We start from the raw sequence: 14,912 nt of genomic DNA on the forward strand, positions 1-14,912 counted from the left end.
ATTACATATATTCAAAACTATTCAAATTAGGATCATTGTAAGACAAAGATGTGATTGGCTCTGTGGGCTTGACATTGAGGCATTGCCACTGACTACTAGTAGTGACTAAATGTGAGCCCTGACATGGGATTAGTCATTGGTCACAGCCCTGATCCCAAACTCCACTCTCTAGTATTTATCTCATGTAGAAACTAGTAAAAGGCCATAGTCATACCAAGAAATGTAAGCAATTTTAAGGCTGCTCTTACCACACATGGAGTGGCAGAAGATGCCAAATGTGGTCAGGCTCCAGAGCAGGATGGCAGCAGAACACAGAACTTGCCATGATGTCAGCAATGGTGGTTTGATGGGTTTTTTTGCTTATTTGCTTTTTAATTCTGGGTTGGTCATGTCTCCCAGAGGAGAGTAGAGGAAGTTAGAATCCTGAAAATCATTCTCAACAGGCAGCTCCCATGACGCAGTGTGGCCTTTCTGGGTACCCCATTACAAGGGCTTTCTCTCTACAAAGGCAAACTTACGAGCCCTTTGTCATAGAAGCTGGTGGCAAAAATACTCCCCATATGTGCAGAATGTTCCCTGCTGAAAGCCGTGACCAAGAGAGAACAGAGAGAAGCAGACAGAGTGTCGCTAACACAGTTCCGTCCGGGTGGGACATCTGTGAGTAGCTCTTGAGGGTGGATTTTTCTGTTATCCCAGAACTAGCTAGGACATCAGTCAGTTGACAGCTTGCCCTTGCCCTATTTACAGAATACCTCACATTGACTCATTTCATCTCACCTTCAGTACACCTCTTTTAAGGCTAAGCATTGACCCAGTGATGAGGGAGCACAGATCAAGCCCTGTCAAGAGGGGAAAACCACTTAGATGCCTTTTCTCTTGGCCCAAAATGTGCACTGCAGAGAGAAGTGTCTGTTATTTCCAATCCTGTTTTGACGTTGGCTGGCATATTCTCCATCTTCCTGTCTATCTTGGTGCCCATGTTCAAGAGTTAATATGGACACTCTTTTCTGTGTGGTTGCCAAGACAGCTGTCAAGCTAAAATCCATCTTCTCCAGCAAGTAGTGAAGGCTGTCATGGCTTTAAAGGCATCAAATAAGTGTTCTGTCAAAAGCTGTCCAAAAACCCCCCAAAACACCCATCGACCTGGAGGTTGAAGCCATGTGATTACTGTAAAACAGAGACTCGTCCTTTTTTGTGACATGAATTCCTTTGGAGGGGATTGGTGAAGCTTATGGATTCTTCAGAGCCATGTTTTTAAAGGCAAAAAAAAAAAAATGTTTTTCCAATCATTCTCTACTCTTTGTGACTCCATTTGGGGGTTTCTTGGCAAAGATACTGCAATAGTTGGCTGTTCCTTTCTCCAGCTCATTTTATAGATGAGAAACTGAGGCAAACAGTTAAGTGACTTGCTTAGGATCACACAGCTACTAAGTGTCTGAAGCCAGGTTTGAATTCAGGAAGTTGTCTTCCTGGACTCTAGGTTCAGTACTCTTATCTACTTTGATACCTAGCTCTCTCCCTTTCCCCCTCCCCATATATATATATTTTATATATAAAACTATTGATCTAGTTTTTAAAGTTCACAGACCCTAAGTTAAGAACTTCTGCTCTAAATGTATTTCATGATTCCTAGAAAAAAGTGGTTGGAAGAAATGACTTAATAGGTGCACTATAGGAGAGTCCTGTCTTTGACAGAGAGAGTGGGAGGTATTGATGCAAAGCCAGAGTCTTCAGCTCCTGGGGGAGCTGTTCTATCCCCCTGTGAAACTCCCACAAAGCAGCCACATGAGAAACTCAAGGGGAAATTGTTCAGAACAGGGCTAAAAACTGCTCCAACTTTCTACTTGTAAGGAACCTCCAAGTCCATCCAGGCCTACCCTTGTGTCTTATAGATGGCTCCTCTCCGGGGCCTGGAGAGGTCAAGGTCACATACATAGTAAACATGAAAGCTGAGATCTGAACCCAAATTTTCTTGGTTATTTCCCATTTATATTGTAAATATATTGGGACTGTGCTATTTTTTAACCTTTTGTTGTACCCTCAGAACTTAGCCCAGTACCTGGCCTATAATGGGCATTTCAATGTTAATTGATTGACTGCAGAGTCAGGATTCTTTCCACTGCTCCATTCTGATTCTCTCTGTTGAGGATGCACATCTGGAACAATCTTATCAAGTATTCTGTGTGAAGCTAGATCATTTTGATCTTTGCCCCTGTCCTTCCTCTAGTCTTCCCATCTTGATCAGGGAATCCAGAAAGTGAGACATGTCACTTACTGTGCTTGTCATCACCCTTCATATTTAGTAATCTGCTTTCTTTCTTATTCCTCATTTGAAACAGACCCCAAACAAATTGTGGGGATTTGAAATCCTGCCTTATTATACTTAATGCCTGGTATATAGTAAGTACTTAATAAATAAACTTAATAAATGTTTCTTGATTGTTTCAAATTTGCCCACTCAGACCCCTGGGAGAAGTGAGGAGAAAAGAGTCAATATGGGATGGTGGTTCAAAGATTAGATTTGGAACCAAAGGACCTGAGTTCAAATTTCAGCTCCATTAGGTAGAAAGAAGGCTTTGAGTAAAATGTCTTATTTACTGGGGAGCAGTCTCCTTAAGGATGTCACGTGCTGCCTTTGTGGTTCTGGGCAAGTCACTCTACTCCTGGACCTCAGTCCCTTCATCTATGAAATGAAGGGGTTCACCTAATGACTCTCAATGACCTTCCAACTCCAGGTCAAGAATCCTATGTTGAAGAAGCCAGACCAAGAAATTTAACAGAAATCTGCTGCTCCTTTTTAGGAGCCTTTGGTAAATAAGGCCCCGCCTTCTGGCTGGGCACAGCTGGTACTACTTTTCCCTCTTGCTTTTTAGCACTTACTGTGTGTTGTGAAGGTGTGAAGAGACTGTGTCAAGCCAATGTGGCTCGGGCAGGAGTACGTGTGTGGCAGCCGTTTCTGCCAGGGACTCAAAGGCCCCAGTGCCTTGGCCCACTTCCTTCCAGATGCTCACTCTGAGTGAGGAGGAGCTCACAAGTGGATTTGCTCTTAAAATGGAGAAATTCTTACCTTGGTTCTCTCATTGCATGTGCTTTTGACTAGAAGGGAATGTTTTGGGACTCATGTTGGGCTTGAACACTAGTTTTGTGTTATCTTTAAATTTTTTTTTTTTTTTTTTTTTTTTTTTTACTCCAAGCTTGCCTCTTTCTTCTAAAGTATAAAAGGTAGAAAACACTGGCTGCACTACATAAACCTTTTTGGAAAAAGAAAAAATCTTGCATGCTCTTCTTTGCAATCCCTGTCATCTTAGAGATTAGACATAGAGTCAGCACAAAAGGAAGAAGCCGTGTGTCAACTCTGCTTAAATTTTATTTTGTCTTAAAGTACTAATCACATATTAATTACAGCTAATATTTAGATAGCATGTTAAGGCTTGTGAAGCTTTTTGCGTATGTTTCATTCGATCTATGCATTAATGCAATTCTTCAATGACATGTTTCAAGTCTGCTACTTAAAGGGGATGTAAAAGAACAAAAGACAGCAATAGAGTGAACACACACGCAATTTTTAAAAAGCTTTTTATTTTCAAAAGATATTCATAGTCAATTTTCAACATTCAACCTTTCTCCCTCCCTTCACCCTACCCCCTCCCTTAGACAGCAAACAATCCAAATTATGTTAAACAACACACACAATTTAAAAAAAAAAAAAAAAAAAAAAAGGTCTGACCCATAGCACACAGATAACTTCTAAAATAAGAGAATAGAGTGATATCTACTACTTCTCAGGGGGGGTGGATTGGTGGGGTTTCAAAATAGGATCATAGACTTCACAGGCTAATTGTACACTATTTCAAAGTCCGATTCTTTTTGTACAGCAAAACAACTGTTTGGGCATGTATACATATATTGTATTTAATTTTTACTTTAACATATTTAGCATGTATTGGTCAACCTGCCATCTGGGGGGGCCGGAAGGAGGGGAAAAATTGGAACAAAAGGTTTGGCAATTGTCAGTGTTGTAAAATTACCCATGCATATATAGGGTAAATAAAAACTATAATTAGTTTAAAAAAAAAAAGAAAAAGAAAATAGGATCATAGATTTTGAGCTAGATAGTGACATAAAGGTTCTACAGACTGACCTTGTAGATGTAGACTGTGATCTCCTTTACATTTGAGAAAACTGAAGGTGAGAAAGGCGAAACTGTTAGACCACAGCTGTATAGCTAACAAATAGCAGTTAGGATTTGAATCCCGGCCCCCTGGTACCTCACCCAACCTCCCACCACTTGCCACTGCTTTACAATACCCATTAATTCAGAATGAGGTGGAGGATAGTCCATTCTGCACAGTAGCTCTATATCTGCAGAATTGTGTTCCGTTCACATGACTACACACTTTGCCCAGAAATGATGGTGGTGAGCCATGGGATGAAGAGATGAGATGGGCTGTGGGCAGCAGCAGGATTTATAACTGATAGGAGTAACTCAATCAGATTCATCAAGTAGTCATGTCGACTTGGGTAGTTTGAGAATGCAAGCATCATGGGGTATCTGCTAGCATAGGGAATGATGGACAAGCCACAGGTCCCATCTAGAAGGGAGGCTCGCCGGGCTTACCTCATCTCTTTTCAGTCACCCTGTCCCATAGATATTGCAATATCATTGACCACTTTTAAACATGAAGGATCATACTTTCTGTGTGTACAGAGGCATTCCTCAAAAGTTTAAAATTCAATTGTGCTTGGGAGCCAATAATCATGGTTTGTTTTTTGTTTTTTGTTTTTGTTTTTGTTTTTAAATTAAAATTTTATTGATATCATTTATTTTCATATCATGGTCATTTATAGATATCTGCTCTTTGCCTCTGGAATTGAACTCTTCTCCCCTGCAACAAAGAAACAGTTGAACAAAAACAACCGACTCAGTGACCACGTGTGACCAGTGTATTTCACATTCTGCCCTAGTAGCATCCCACCACTCTTGGCAAGGAGGAAGGAGGTATAGTCGCTCTTCTGTTCAACAGGCCCAATCTTGGTTATTCTGCTACTCAGAGCTCTATGTCCCTTGAGTGATCTTTGCATTTGCCCTGCCATTATGAGTATTATTCTTCTGCTTGTTTCACCTGATCTTGCCTAGTTTCTCTGAATTCCTCAGTTTCTCTACTTTTTCCTTGCTAGTGTGATGTTCTATCCATAGAGCAACCTTAATTTAAGTGACGCATGAGGCGAATTCTTTTCCCCACTTCTTTGGAGGGGCTAGGACCATCTAGGTGATGTCAGGCAGGCCCCTGTGCCTCTCTCAGCCTTAATTTCCACAACTGTAAAAGATGGAGGTAGGTCTGACAGGCTTAGTTTCACCTCATCTTGATAATCCCACTGCCTGCCGACCATCAATGCTTTTAACAGAAAAATTTGAAGAACGTCTCATGAACTTCTGCAATTGTGAACTTTAAACACATTTTCCTCTTGAAGGTGGTAGCTGGGGTGATAGGCCCCCACCTTTCTTCCTGATGTATGCAGGCACTGAAATTGTCTGAAAAGTCCAGGGGAGCCAGAGGCGTTATCCCATGTTTTCAAACTCGGTTTGGGTAGCGGCACAAACAGCTGCCACACTGAATAATTGTCACGTCATTATGAGGGTTCCTGTCACTAACTGATCTGTTTGTATAAATCGAGCTCTCACCACATGTGATTGGTAAAATTAGTTCTTGGGAGACTTTCTGCTGTTGAGGCCATCTGTTCCCTGCTCCCCAAATCCGGGATGAAGAGCTAGCTTTGAAGCCACATGGTAGAAAATGCACATTAGCCCCTGCAGTTTCAGTGTGAAGTGTGTGAACAGGAGGGAGAGTTGTCAGGAGGCAGGCGGGGCAGGATGAGGGGTGGCTGGATCATCCCTCTGAGCCCCAAGGAAACTCTGCAGGTGACTCTCTTGTCAGTTGGCTTTAATGGGTGAGCTTGATTGCCACCCTAGCCAAATGTCAGGACAGGCAGGTCCGGTTTTTAGGTTTCTGGAAGAATGGTTCTAGGCAATACATATAGCTTCCTTTAATGCCTGTATTCCACTCTACTACACCCTCTCCTGCTCCTAGTATATAACTTATTTTTTTTTAATTCCCCAATAGAACGCTTTCTATCAATCAATAATTTATCCATTTATTAGCTGCCTAATCTGTTCTAGGCACTGAGAATGCAAATACAGTGGATGAAATAATTCCTATTCTCAAAGAGCTTGCATTGGGGGAATCAGGAAGACATGTCCAAGTATATATTCAGAAAAGTCAGTAAGCATTCATTAAATGTCTACTGTGTTCTAGGAGCCATAGTTAGTACTGTGGATACAAAGAAAAGTAAACAACTATCCCTTCTGTCAAGAGGCTCATACTCTTCCTCTCTATGGGGAAGATGGCCTGCACTAAGTTATGCACGGACAAAACATATGCAAGATAAATAGACAATAATCTTAGGGAAGGCACTGAGATTTAGGAGGTCTGGAAAAGAGTTCTTACAGAAGATTGGACTTCAACTGATACTTCAAGGAAGCCAGAAGAAATATAAATGGAAGAAATACAAATAAAAAGTAACTAAACATAAGATAGTGGATGGGAGGACATTAGCAGTTAGATGTGGAATCAAGAAAGACTTTATGTAGAAGATGGTGCTTGTATTAGGTCTTGAAGCAAGGAATTCTGCAAGTCCAGTACATTGGCTATATGAGGACACGTGCCTAATTCTACACTTATATAGTCTACTGCCTCTCTGCCCAAAGAAGGAAGGCCTGCCTCCCTGTCCTTGGGATTTTATGATCAAGTTGTGGGTGAATGATTCCCATAAACAAATGAATAGACTGTGAAATGCATACAGAATCCCTTGTATCATGAGAGGGACATAGAGCTCAGTTATGTCAAATTTGTCTTAGATTATATGGAATTATAGGGGCAAAGTCATATGTATAGATAAGACTTTGTTAAATATAGATCATATATGTGGTATATCTATTTGTATAAAACATAAGAGAAAGAAGAGAGGGAGAAATGGGAAGAGACAAAGGCATCTATACAAACATATATACTCATGGAAGTTATACCTTGTCTCTTCATTCATGCACATACACACATATGTCTACACTACATAGAGGCAGTGAGGTGGTGCAGTGGTTAGAGCATTGTACCTGAATACAAATTTAACTTCAGATAGTAGTTGTGGGACGCTGGTCAAATCATTTAACTCTCTTTGCCTCAGTTTCCTCATCTGTAAAATGAGCTTGAGAACAAGATGGCAAATCATTCCAGAATCTTTGCCAAGAAAACCCTAAATGGGGTGGTGAAGAATTAAGCGTGACTGAAATGTCTAAACAACACCACATGTACATATGCATACTAAAGTGATATTGTGGAGGAATACTGTCAATAAACATTTATTAAATGCCTTCCATGTGTGCTGGAGATTTAAATGTGAAGAGAAATTCCCTCATGGCATTTACAGTCTAATGGGGGACCTTCCCCTTCCCCCCAAAAAAAGGAAGCTGAAAAGAGAAGATGAAGATAACCAAGAGAAGTAAGGAGCAGAGTTCCTTAAATAGTTGGTTGGAGTTCTTGACCCCACATTCTAACCAGTCAATTCAGTGCTACTTACAGTTTTAACTTATTTGGGCTTGCAATATATCCTTCTGTATAGAAAACAAGTTAGGTGAAATGGCTTGTAAAGTCTCTGCCAATTCAATAAACTTATCTTCTTATGCATTCAGGAGTTGAATAACTATAATTAAGGAGAGAGACAGCATTAAACTAGAGACATCAGAGAAGGCTTCATGGAGGAGGCAGTAACCTGAGGAAGCAGAGGTGAAGAGAAAGTGAATTCTAGACATGTATTTTAGAAACTTGTGCAAGTATTCTATATCCAAGGTTCTTAAGTTGAGGGTCAGTAGATACATTTCAGGAGTTCATGAATTTAGATGGGGATTGCATTTGAATTTTCACTAACTTCTAACTGAATTTGCATTTCCTTTAATTAGGAATGTAGGCAATCATTTGCAAGGGTCTGTAAACTTCAATAGGTTGCCTAAGGGATTCTGAACACAAAAAGGTTAAGAATTCCTGCTGGAGGTACTAGGATAGTATGCATTCTCTTCACACCTTACTTCTGTCTTATAGAATGTTATGAATTCATATCATCAAATGTTTTCTGTTGAATAACAGATAGACAGCCTATAGGCTAGGTCATTCATGAAAATAGGTCTGGGAGTCCTATGGAAAGACTTCATGAATGATCCAGCTTATAGGCTATCTACTAGAGTATTGGACTGGGCAGAGAACACATAGCTCTTTTTGCTAAACAAGCCTTAGAGTGTGCCAGGACAGCATCACAGCTGTAGTCTGAACTCTCAAGGAATGTGATTGGACCATGTTAGATCAGAGGCCGTAACACAACCACCCCACTCACAGATTAGCTAGAGATGTTGGAGAATTTTTTAAGAGGCAAAGGAGCCATTTTCTCTGTGATATCATAGGTACTAGTAATTTAGAGAGGAGAGACAGAGAGAGAGAGAGACAGAGGCAGAGAGACAGAGAGAGAGAAGTGATAATCCTCAAGTAACATTGCTCTAGACTGTCATTTTACTAAAAAAAAAAAAACAGACACATGCTTTTAAGATGTTATAAAGGCAAAGTCCACACAGATCCTTTGAGCCTAACTTTGACTATGGCATGGTACATCTGGCTGGATGTTCCTTAGATCCATCAACCAGTCAGACAACTAACACTCATTAAACCTAGTTCCAGGCACTGTGGTAGGTGCTGAGGATACCAGAACAGCTCTATTATTTGGTACGTTCTGTCATTTGACTCACTCAGTCTTTAGGATTAAATTATTTAATTCCAAGTCATTTTTGGTCTGTTTTTTTTTTTTTCCCCAGGGTCTTTATCACACAATTTTTGTTGCATCCTGATCTGAAAAGGATGCATTTAATATATTTCTGCCTTTCTGCATTTGATTGTGAAGTTTTTATGCCCATGGTCAATTTTTGTGTAAGTGTCATGTACTGCTGAGAAAAGGGTTCCTTTTTATCCCCATTCACTTTTCTCCAAAGGGTCTGTCAAACCTAACTTTTCTAAAATCCTATTCTTGGTATATTCTGTCACCCAAAACCAGCCTAGTTCAGCACTGTCTCCAGAGACTCCACTTGGGATTCTTTTCACCTTGTCCCAGCATACATACTGGCATCTAGCCCCTCTTTCCTAATCCACTCTGATTCATTAACACTAACTTCCTATTATTATTATTTTGCCTATTTTTTTTTGTTAACATCTGTGCTATGCTTATAAGTGGGTCCCAGAGCCCTTCAGCAATCATTGTCAGTCTGGTAGGTATGAGAGGAAGGGGAGGGAAAGAAGCATTTATTAATTGTCTACTATGTGCCAGCCTCTGTGCTAAGCATATTATCATTATTCTCATTTGATACAACCTTGTGATATAGGTGCAATTGTTTTTTCCATTTTATAGTTGAGAAAATCAAGGCAATATATAGTTTACAGTCACACAACTAGCAAGTATTTGAGGCCAAATTTGAACTCTTGTTTTCCTTAATTCAAATCCAGCATTCGTTATTGACTGTGTCATCTAACTACTTAGCTAGGAATAATAATAGCAAACATTTATATAGCACTTACTATGTATCAGATGCTGTACTAAGCACTTTACAATCATCTCATCTGATCCTTGGAGGAAGATGATTTTCCCCATTTTACAATTGAAGAAACTGAGGCAGATAGTTAAATGACATGCTTACGGCTATGCAAGTGTCTGAGACTCAGGTCTAGGACTAGCACTTAGCTAGTAGAACATTAGTTACTTTAATTTGCATTTTAAAAATTGTTTAATATTTTCTTAATTTTTAAAATAATTTTAATCAGTATCTTTTCTATACAACCTTTATCAGAGATACTTACTGATTTTTCTCCCAAGTGACCTGTTTCTCTTTCCTTTTAACTATATTTTTATTTCTACAGAAACTTAAATTTTATATCATCAGATTTATCCATTTTATTTTCTTTGAGCCTTTGACTATCCCCTGTTCTGTCATGAACTCTTCCTATATCTACAGGTCCAAAAAGGTAATTTCCTCCTTCCTTGCTCCTCTAGTTTGTTCATGAAGTCATCTTGTATATCTTAAGTTATATATCCATTTGTAACTAATATTTTGGTATATGATATAAAGTGTTGGTCTATACCTAATTTCTGCTAGACTGCTTTCTAGTTTTCCCCCACAAAATTTGTTAGTGGATCTTTACCTCAGTAGCTGATTTTATCAAATACTGTGGTAACTATAGTTTACATCTCCTTAAGGTTTATGAAACTCTTCACAATAGTCCTGTTAGGTAGATAGTGCAAGCATTGTTATGTATTCTTTTGGTTTATTTGTTTGTTTTTGGTGACCTTGTGGGGTTAAGAATTTGCTCAGGGTCACACAGCCAGCAAGTGTCAATACTGTGAGATCTCATTTGAATTCAGGTCCAGGACCGGTGCCATCCATTGTGCCCCTGTACATTTTCCAGATGAGGAAACAGGCCCAGAGAGGCTGAGTTGCCTATAGTTACCCAGCTCAGAAGTATCAGGATCTAGAGCTAGAACTAAACCAAAGCTTTCAACTGTGTCATGGTGCTTCAACTACAACATTTAGTGATTCTCTGTGGACTTCTTCAATTGACAGATGCATTCTATTGAAAAAACCTGACTTGTTGACTTGGTTGATGTCAGTCAGCAGGGAGAAGAACTAAAAAAAAATAAGTAGCCAATTCCTGTTTGGGGATACAGGAGGCAGTTATTTGTTATTCTTTATGAATAAAAAGCTAAGTTTAACTTAATTCTATTCAATAAGCATTTACTAAAATCCTGCATGGGCAGCTAGGTGGTGCCATAGGGCATAGAGTGCCCAGCCTAGAGTCAGGTTGATTCATCTTGGTGAGTTCAAGTTGAGCCTTAGGCACTAGCTGTGGAGTAAGTTACTTATTCCTGTTTGCTTCAGTTTCCTCATCTGTAAAATGAGCTGGAGAAGGAAGTAGCAAACCATTCTGATATTATTGCCAAGAAAACTCTAAATGAGGTCATGAAGAGGCAAAAGTGCTTGAATAACCACACTGGATCCTACTATCTACCAAAAACTGTGCTAAGTACTATGCAGAGATAAAAACAAAAAAGTCTTGCCCTCCAAAACCTTGCATAGTGGTGGGGAGGAACAAAAAGCATGTATTCAAATAATATGACATATATCCAAATAAGCATACTGTTATAATGGAGAGCAGAAGAGAGAAGCACTAACAGTTTGGAAGGCTCAAGAAGGACTTCTTGTAAGAAGTTTGACGTTTTGAGTCCACAGTCTCACTGGTTATAAGTTAAAACAACTTCTATATATTAATTAGTTAATAATAATTAGTTAATAAGTTAAAAAACTTTTATATCTTAATTCAACAATAAGATGGCAAGTTAGATTTTCATAAAGCTGGATGAACTAACTAGAAATGCAGACCAAGATCTGTGATGTTGAAGTCCACATGTGACGACTTCACTCTTAATGGTGGTAAAAAGAGCTTGTTCTAAAAAACTCTACTTTTTTCTTCTTTAGTTTCTTATCTATTCATTGTCCTTTCCCTAATTTTATACTTAAATTCCATTAAGGATGAAACTGGAAAGAAGTCAACAAATCAATATAGAATAAATTCTATTAATTAACTGTGTTAATTTCAGGAACTAGTGAATTACTAAGCTGCTTTCTCTTCCTATCTCTTAATGATGGATGTGCTGATAATTCCAAAATCTTCTATATTTGCATTGGAGAATTAACTTTTTACACAGGCATTTGATTCTCTGGCCTTACTGTTTTTGCTTTGACTAGTATTGATGTGACTTAAATTCCTTCATTGAATTTCACATCCCAAGGGCCAACTTTGATAGAGAAAACCTGGAATTGAAAAGTTTTATTAATAACTGAGATATAAGACTGGAAGAAATGTAGGAGTAGTTTCTATGAGAGGCTCAAACAATAAGTGAGGAATTACCCTGTCAGCTCACTTGTTTCAGAAGACCCTAGTTTTGTCAGCAATTAACTATATGACTTTTGACAAGTAATTTGCCCACTCTAGATCTTGGTTTCTTTCTCTACAAAATTGGGAGAGTAGATAAGATTATGTGATGTCTTAAGCATGCTTATCTCTATTTGCCACCTACATCTCTTTTATTCCTTCTGTTTTCTATCTTCATATCCCTCCCTCCCCCCCACCCCCACCAAAAAAAGGGAGACACATCGGAGAGTGACATTAGATCAATAGAGCCAGTTTCCAATCTTTGGAACATAGATTAAAAAGCTGGACAGGATGGCAGAAGACAATGCAGCCTAATCTCAGACATATCAATAACAGTGTCAGAAGTGGGATGTAGTGCCTCTTACATTACAGAATGGAAACTAAGTCCCAAGAGATGAAAGGATTCACCCAAAGTCACAATAGCTAGCTTAGAATTTGAGCCCAGGTCCTCCAGCTTGGAATCTAGCAGTCTTTCCACCATATCTTGCTTCCTTCATTTATTAATGGACTGCATTTAGTAATACCTTAGGAAAAAATAAACATTTCTGCAGTGTCCAGCTCTTTGCTGGCACTCAAATGGAGTTTATTATAAGAAGAGTATTTGCATATCTTAAAGCCATATATAAATTTGAGTTATTGTTATTTACTAATTGCTCTTGCTTTCATAATTTACTTATTTTTAAGTAACCTTTCTATTTAAATCTTACTTAAACCTTACTTCCTTGTTAGGAGAAAGTTTTAAATATTTTTAGGCTTCATGTCCTTATGTGGAGAGAAGTCATAATTTAATCTACCTCAAATTGTGATAGGTAAATACTATATAATTTTTGTGCTTATTTAAATTTTCTTTTGACTGGGCCCTTATAAAGTCAAATTTAACCCTCTTCTCCAAACTTTTCTTTGCTGTCCTCCCTGTCCTAGTCAGGAGTCTCTCTTCTCCTTTTTGTCATAATGATGCTCTCTAAGTACTTATCATCTAAAATTGTATGTTGTAGCTATCTGTGTATTGGTGTTATCCAGTTTTCTGGATATAAGCTCAATTGCAGCAGGGACTATGTCTGATTTATTTCTTTCCTCCTCGGTGTCAGTATGGAGCTTTGTATACAGTTGGCACTTAATGTTTATTGATGAATTTTCACAACTTAGTAGCTCTTACCAGGCACTGATAGTGAATGTCATATTTTCTAGTTGAACATGTACATTTCTTCTTCCTCCTACTTACAGAGCTTCATTAGTATCAGTACTAGGTCTAATCCATCTCTCTCTGCATTCCTGTAAGTGCCAGTCTCGGGGCTCTCTGCTTAATAGGCACTTGGGAAATGTTGACTGAATGAATAAATTAGTCTTACTCATACTTTCTTTATAGAGGCAGATGAGGTGAATACTCACATCTGGAATGCTCATTCCAAACATTTCATTCATAAAGTTTTAATTACAGTAGAAATTCCTGATAGAAAGCAGTGAACATAGTGTAAAAAAAAAAAAAAATTTAACACTACTTATCAAATTCCAACAGTCATAAAATCTTGTTTCAAGACACCCAGGAGGTCATCTGGCCTATCCCCACACTCAAGAAGAATCTGCTCTGAAAACTAATTTTTCAGAGGTTTTAAAGCATGGCCCTTGATTAGACAAAAATAGGTCCCAGGCCAAGCCCCAAATAGTCATTGATTGACAAACCACAAAGTTTAGATTGGGAACTGATTGACAAAGAGTGAATGTAAATAGCAGTCATTTCTGTTTTGGCCAGAAACCCTAAAGATCTCCCCCTCCCAGATTCATTCATTTTAAAAATTTATTTAGATTGTGTATTTTGGGTTTTTTTTGGCTAAGTGGCAAGAGGCCATTTTCTGCATCAATTGCTACCTAGCTTTAATCACTAAATGGGTGTTGCCTCAGTCAAACTGAAACCTAATTGAAGACCTTAGCTTAAAAAGGCCAAGATCTTCCATTTCATCCAGAGCTATCTCAGGTTTTCTTGATTTATATCTTTTCACTGGACCCAGATGGCTCTGGAGAGGAGCTATATATCAGCTATCTCTTGGAATTTTTACCAGTACTAGTTTGATAATTTGATGAAATTAGTTTTTAATTAGACAGCTTGGCTGATCAGTCCTTTTTCTTTTTAAAATTTAGTTTAATTTAAATTTTTTTATTAAAGCTTTTTATTTTCAAAACATATGCATGTATAATTTTATAACATTAACCCTTGCAAAACTTTGTGTTCCAATTTTCTCTCTTCTTCCCCCCCCAAGGCAATTAATCCAATATATGTTAAACATGGTAGAAATATATGTTAAATCTAATATATACGTACATATTTATACAGTTATCTTGCTGCACAAGAAAAATCAGATCAAATAGGGAAAAAATGAGAAAGAAAATAAAATGCAAGCAAACAACACAAAAAGAATGAAAATGCTATGTGTGAACCACACTCAGTTTCTACACTTTTCTCTTGGGATGTAGATGGTTCTTTTCATCACAAGATCATTGGAACTGATCTGAATCATCTCATTGTTGAAGGGAGCCACATCCATCAGAATTGATCATCGTATAGTATTGTTGTTGAAATGTATAATGATATCCTGATTCTGCTCACTTCACTTAGATCAGTTCATGTAAGTCTCTCCAGGCCTCTCTAAAATCATCCTGCTGATTATTTCTTACAGAACAATAATATTCCATAACATTCATATATCATAATTTATTCAGCCATTCTCCAACTGATGGGCTTCCATTCAGTTTCCAGTTTCTTGCCACTACAAAGAGGGCTGCCACAAACATTTTTGCACATATGGGTCCCTTTCCCTCCTTTAAGATCTGTTTGGGAATAAG

At 38.4% G+C, this 14,912-nt stretch overlaps 1 protein-coding gene across 12 annotated transcripts in view; it reads left to right on the forward strand.

Moving 5' to 3' along the window:
* Positions 1-14,912, forward strand: part of CBFA2T2 (CBFA2/RUNX1 partner transcriptional co-repressor 2) — a 159,317-nt gene that overhangs the window by 86,270 nt on the left and 58,135 nt on the right. For 4 of the 12 annotated variants that reach the window (XM_074292398.1, XM_074292399.1, XM_074292400.1 and 1 more), the window contains exon 2: positions 4,849-4,999. The exons of the other annotated variants lie outside the window; for them this stretch is intronic. The gene's annotated coding sequence lies outside the window, so the exon portion shown is untranslated. The remainder of the gene's footprint in view (positions 1-4,848; positions 5,000-14,912) is intronic. 12 annotated transcript variants of the gene reach the window in all.

The sequence above is a fragment of the Sminthopsis crassicaudata genome, chromosome 2 (assembly GCF_048593235.1).
Source record: "Sminthopsis crassicaudata isolate SCR6 chromosome 2, ASM4859323v1, whole genome shotgun sequence".
NCBI lineage: Eukaryota > Metazoa > Chordata > Mammalia > Dasyuromorphia > Dasyuridae > Sminthopsis > Sminthopsis crassicaudata.